Source organism: Frankliniella occidentalis, unplaced genomic scaffold (assembly GCF_000697945.3).
Source record: "Frankliniella occidentalis isolate FOCC.00 unplaced genomic scaffold, Focc_3.1 Scaffold7, whole genome shotgun sequence".
Taxonomy (NCBI): domain Eukaryota; kingdom Metazoa; phylum Arthropoda; class Insecta; order Thysanoptera; family Thripidae; genus Frankliniella; species Frankliniella occidentalis.
The window spans coordinates 1505477-1512026 of record NW_026267137.1 but is presented as its reverse complement, the minus strand read 5'-3'; positions in this window follow the sequence as shown (position 1 = coordinate 1512026).

Genomic DNA, 6550 nt, shown 5'->3' with positions numbered 1-6550 from the left:
ATAACTCTGACAGTGTTATACGCTTAAAAAACACAAATGGCAGTGGACGGATGGAGACTGTAATGTTGGTGAGAAAAAAAAAAAGAAAAACTAAGATGATAAAAACTAGGCATACGCAGAATGAACATGAACAACAAATGCGGTTGGTACCAATGTATAATTTGAAACATGCAATTCTTTATATTTTCTTCTGTGTCATGCCATATCGCCATAAATTGGGGAACAAAATCACACCTACCTAAATTAGTGTGCGATAAAAAAAAAATCGAAATTGTAATCAAGGTGCGTTGCATACTCGTTTAAAATCGAATATGTTTTGCTGGCGATATACGTCGTCCTGTCGCCCCGGGCGGGTTGTGCGGCGTTGCTTGGTTGGCGGGGCGTGGCGGGGCCGGGCGGGGTGGGGCGGCCCGGGCCGGTCCGGTAGCAGAGGCCCACCTTGGACGCCGCCACCGTGATTACGCCCTGCATTGATTGTGTGAGATATGGCCGGCAAATGGAGTGGAATCCTGCGGCTTTGCGGCCGGAGGGGGAATCGAACCCGCAGACTCTCACGACCTTGCATTGCGGATGTCCTTCGTCCCCCGCCGCGCAATTTTCGGACACTACTTTGTGCCTTGCTTATCGGAAGCGAGGCAACGATGGTCACGGAGGCGACCGAGTGTACGCCGCACCCGGCACACACACGTATACACTATACACAGCCACAACGCAGCGCAGTGTGTTTTCGCGATACGATGGCGCTCGTCGCTTTTAACTACCGCGTGCCCGTTTTAGAGCTGTTTTTAATTGAAAAGGCACATTGTTCTTGAACAGGCCGATGAAGTGCGACCGGCTGCTCGGCGCACCTCCTCCTTCTCCTCCGGGGGCTCTCCCGCTGACGGCCGGTGGAATTATCACCTGGCGCCATCAGCCTCCAGCCTTTGCCGGGGACGTTCTTGTTCCCACGCCGGTGCATGTGACGAGCCCGACGCCGCGGTCGCTTTCGGTCACAATAATAAAACGCGACCTCGGTCGCCGCGCGGATTACAGCAATTATAAGAAAGAAGCCGACCAGGCTCGCGCGCGATAGGAAATGGATCTCCCCGGATGTGTCCCCCCCCCCTCTTCTTTTCCCTCCGACAGTATAAAGTGTCGGTTTTAAGAATGAGAACAACCCTCATATCTCCGCGAGGAGTAGTAGGCCTACTTCACTCACGCAAATCAGAAAAAAAAAAACAGAAAAAAAGAAGGCTAAATCAGAACAAAATCAAAAGTAAGTCTATCAAAACGACTGCCTAAAAATATCAAGAAAACCTGAAACCAGGATTGAATTAATAGTGAAGTACCCTTTGTGTTTCCCCGCCACACCTCTGCAGTCGATCCCGGACCGATTGGCCGTCCGGAGCCCCCCCCCCCCTTCCTCGCGCCGTTCCCCTACGTTGGCCACGCTAACCGTGCAGCTCACGGCCTTCCCTAACCCGCTCGACGGAAGGGGCGGTACGGGACTCTGCGGCCGCTGAGGGCGGCGGCGTCGGCGGCGGGGCGTTCAATCCTGGACAGGGTAACAATATGCTTCCGGCCCCTGATCTAACTGCTGCTGCCTTCGTGGAGGACGCCCCAAAGTGCCCTTCTTCTGTGCAGTAACGCACTTTGACAAATCTCGCTTGATGGAAGTAATCGCATTTTAAAACATGCCGCGTTTGTCGCTTTTTCCCCCGAAAGAAAAGTGGTGCATGGCTTTCTTTCCAAATGACGAGCGACGTTCGCGGGTTACTTTTAGACGCCGTTCGATTATAATTGTGCGTGATGTTGGCCGGCAGGCCGCATAGTGCACCCCTTTCAAATGCAATGTACTTGCTCTCTTTTTTTGCCTTTATAAGGGAGCCGCTCGCACCACTACGCTTTCTTTCGATGAACCACACATATACTTTCGTCTCTCTTTGCTCTATCGCTCTCATTCTCCATCTCTCTCTACTCTTCTGATTTGACTGGGCGGTGTTTGACGAATGATGCGGCCCGTAAGACAATGCCACATGTCTTTCCCAGCGGCCGTCCCATTTCTCTCCTCTGCTGCTGCTGCTGCTGCTGCAGCCATGAGTGATGGCCGGTGTACGTTTGTTTTCTCCCTATTTACCAATGCGTTGAACTGGTTGTGTGCGGAGTGTGGTTTAAATCTAGTGTTGTCATGGTTTGGTCGTGGTGTTTTGTTTTATCGGCGAAAATAGTTTCTACAAAGTGATCATCCAGGAAGTTCGCCCGTCATTTGCCGTCAACTGCCAAGATTATCAGGCAATGTAAGCTCTCATATCGCCTGATATGTAGGCAACATCTTGCCTGCTGTGCATGCGTGAACTGCGGGGTGGCCTACGCAGATACTCGCAGGCGGCGGGCGTTCGTAATTTACCGAATAAATCTGAGAAATACGGACATACTTTCTTGACGATCCCAAACGACCTCTACGTAAGTTGTTTTTTTACATTCAACCAATTATCTCGTCTGGCTCCAAAGTACTGTTACTGTGTAAGGTAAAAATATTATTTCAACGCCGTGAGTGGTTTCAGCACCTTATGTCACGACATCGGAAAAAAACAACAAACGCATTGGTCACAGTTGCGGAGGTACTGAGGCAACACATACCTTAGAGAGTGTGTAAGACAGAGAGATTGAGGGGGGGGGGGGGAGGGGGGAGGGTGAAAGAAAGGTGGATAGGGGGGGGGGAAGGGGCGAGAGGGTCCATACCCTGACACTCGCGCCCATGAATCATGCAAACATACAAACGCACACACACACCGACACGCGCAAAAACACACTCCTTCTTCCCCCTCCCCCCCCCTCTCTCTCTCTCGCTCTCACTCACACACGCAGTCCCTGAGGTGAATGGGGAAGGGCCCAGCATACATAATGGGTAATCGAGTAGGCCGTATAGCGCCGGCCGGGCCGAGTCGATGCTACGCGCGGGGATTCCATCGCGACGACACGCGACTCGGCTGCTCACATATAAATATATTTATTACAAACGACACGAGAAAGTCTGCGTGGAGTTTTACAGTCCATTTTGTTGTTGTTTACACTGAAAAACCAAGTGTGCAACTGCTTAACACTTGTAAGCTTGCAACTGCCAGTTGAATACAACTTGCAGTTGCACACAAACAAGTGTTAAACAGTTGCACCGTTACCTGTGTATAAATTGTTGTTAATTCATTTTTTTGGTTTCGCGCACCTGTTTTATCTGGAACACATTTTTTTCTATCCAATGGTATGATCGCTATGCTGCAACCCTCCTACGACACCCCACGCGGCGCCACCCATCAAGAGAGGCGTCGTGTCTTTTCCTACTCCGCGAGCGAGTATCGCTCATTGGCCGTGTCTGAATGTGAATGAGCTCTCTGGTCAATCAGCGTGTGCGAAAAGTGTTCGATATTCCATTACGGCCAATCGAGCCCTCCCGCGCCCGCTCGCGCTATTGCGAGATGGTGTGTGATCGGGAGGCGAGGGGCGCGCGAGAAGTAGGAGTCGTGACGCGCGTAAAAGTGGAGCGGGGCGCGGAACACCGTCAGAGTACTTAACAGCTATTGGGACAATCTTTTTGATTTTATGAGGAATTACTCTGTTAAAAATATCCTCGTAAATTAACTAGATTTGTTGTAATTTTTAATTACTAAAAATACGTTGTACACCTTCTGCGGCCCATTCTTGCTTGTCGATCAAATCCTAAGTCGATACGAAGTGCTTGTAAATTTACAATTTCATGCTATAATTTCATGACACACACATAGAAGTAAAATTTTCCCGTAAACCTACGACTCTTTTTCACAATCTCTATTTGACCTGTTTAATTTTGATGGCTTAAAGAACGCCGCCCACAAAGTTTTGAGATATTCCTTTAAAAGCGGCACCTGTCTTGTCCCCGCGGCTCCCACTCTCACTGCTGTACTGCACGCTATACGCGCGGCCGGTACGTCCCCCCGCCGCCGGTGCAGCGCCGCAGCCGCGCCCGGCGTGCGCTCTTATTTGTGAAACGGCCTGTTCATTTTCCCAAGGGAAAAGAGCGATTTCCTCTTAATGTTCCTTCAGAAAGTTGCAGAAGGGTTCGCTTGTTGTGCCGTGCGGCGCGCGGTATAGCATTGTTCGCTGCGCGGCGAGCCCGGCGGCGGCGGGGAAGGACCAACGTTATGTTATACGGGCGGCGCAGTACCGCCCCGCGCGCTGCTTCAGGGAGAAAGAAATGACGCAGTCGTCGTGGATTTTTGAATTCCTTGTAGGACTCGCGCGGGGCATTTCCTTTGTGTTGAACAATGGCACTCGGACAGGATTTCCACAAGGGTGTTCAAGACGAAGAAATTGTGAAAAAAGGGACCTTTGCAGAAGTATCGTTACTATTTCACATTTTTTCGAAGATATGTCTCATCGTACAAAAATTATAAAAAAAATGTTCAGATGAGTTAAATTTTTACGCTGTAGAGTTTGTCATTGTATTTGTAAGAGTGTCCTCTGTCGGGGGGCATTTAGCAGTAGCTCCGAAGTAAGACAGAGGGGCGCTCGACTGGAGGGAGCGCTGGCCCATTGTGCCTCGGCGAGTTTTCCCACTTACCTAGTTAGCGGCATTCCCTGTATGATCAGTCTGGCGGTATAGTGATGCCATTGGGGCACTGTTGCGGCAAGGGCAAGCGCCACCGTTGCGAAAGACAATTAATGTTGTTGTCGGAATGGAGTTTGTTTTGTAGCTTTTTCCGTCGCGTAGATGACGTATTATTGTCATCTGATGCCTTTTCTTTGGACGGTAGCAAAATTCTGTTTTTGTTTTTTTTTCTAAACGCAATAAGCCACGTTTGTCGGGAAAAAAATTATTATTGCCCCGACGACGACAGTGGTTCGACCGTCGAAAAGAAAGGTATAGTTTTTACTACCCGTCGTGCGGTATCTCTGAATTTCCTGCTATAGGTGCAGGTGCAGGGCGCCCTTCTTCTACTGACGTGAAAAATAATTAAGTCCGCCATTTCCCCTTCACCGCCTGCCTCGCGCGCCGCGCTCAGTCGGCCCCTTCTCCGGCTCCTCTCACCGCGCGGGGCACCTTGCTCTTCTTCCTCAGACACTCACACACGGGCACGCGGATGGGCATTCACACACACACACGTACGCTTGCGGTGTTCGCTTTGGCCCAACTTGGGGGCCCCCAAACGCTCCCTCGGCGGGCGAGGCCGTTGTGCGTCGCACAAGGTCGGGTGGAGAGGAGTGGCTGCCTGCAGGGTTTGCTTCCAAAGGGACCGAACTCCAATCTATGCGGTTGGAAGGAAATTGAAAATTGTGTATTTTCAACGGTCCTCGAAAATGGGATATTTGGAGTCCCACTTCATTACACCGTGAAAAAAGAACCGCCAAACATCCATTCGATGAGATTTGGAGGTGTAGTTTGCAAGAAACTTTCACTACTTTTTAACTCACTAATTTCCTCCCCGCATTGTAAGTATTCGTCTTGCGTCAAAATCTTCAGACTCTACTCTTGCTGTCAATTTTTCCCTCACTAATACGCTTTACACCATATGTACGTCACTGTCAACTTTTCTCGCAGAAAGTTGTTTTACTAAAAGCATACAGAACAAGTACTAACAAAAATTATAGTCAGTAATCCTCGGTAATCCTGGCTATGAATGAAAACTAAATACACTATAGTGTATTTAGTTTCTTATAAGAAACATCACAGCGCAGTTTCAGGTCTGAGAGGTCTGAGAGTGGTCCTCGCGCCAAAAGAAGTATACTTCTGTATACACACAGGTTGTGTATGCCCGCAAGGTGAGCGATCAGCGACGGACGAGTAGTGTGCAGAGCTTACAGCGGCGAGTGTCGATGGCGCGGGGATCGTCGGGTGGAGCAGTGCCGACTTGACGCTGGATTGTTTGCTCGCGGTGAACGGCACGGCGTGGCAGTGTTATGACGGGGAAAATGATCCACGACTAGAGAGGGAGGGAGAGCGAGAGAGAGAAAGAGAGAGAGAGAGAGAGAAAGAAAGAGAGAGAGAGGAATGCTGTCGAGTAGTGACAAAGTTGTCCCATTCCGGGCCTCATGGCGAGCCTCGTGGTCCGGTGGGACAGGTGCGATGGCAGGCGCCCGATACCAGGCGGGACACCATAGGCGGGTCCGGGCGCGGGGCCCGGGCCGCGGGGCGTGGTTAACGTGGCCGTTGTTGTCCGTGAAAGACGTCGTCGCGGCGGCCCACCGAGCCGCGGGTACAAGGTGCCCGGCGTACAGGTGGCGGGGCTGGGCGCGGCGGCACGGTGGTGCCTCTGCCGAGCTGCCGCGCTGGTATTTGAACTCGCGCGCGTTATTTTCAGGAGGAGGAAGTGGATGCCCGACCTCTTTCTCCTGCAGTCATCCGAGTCGGGCGGCTGCTGGTGCTCTTTTGTGTTGTCTGTCTGTGTGTGTTATTGCCGCATTCTCGCACGGACCGCCCGGCCCGCCGAGAGAGAAGCTTTGACACGCGGAGGAGTAGAGGCTCCCCCGGGCTCCCTCCAGGACGAGCAAGCCCGCTAGCCGTTGTGACAGGACAAGGATTTCATTTCGTCTAGTCCGG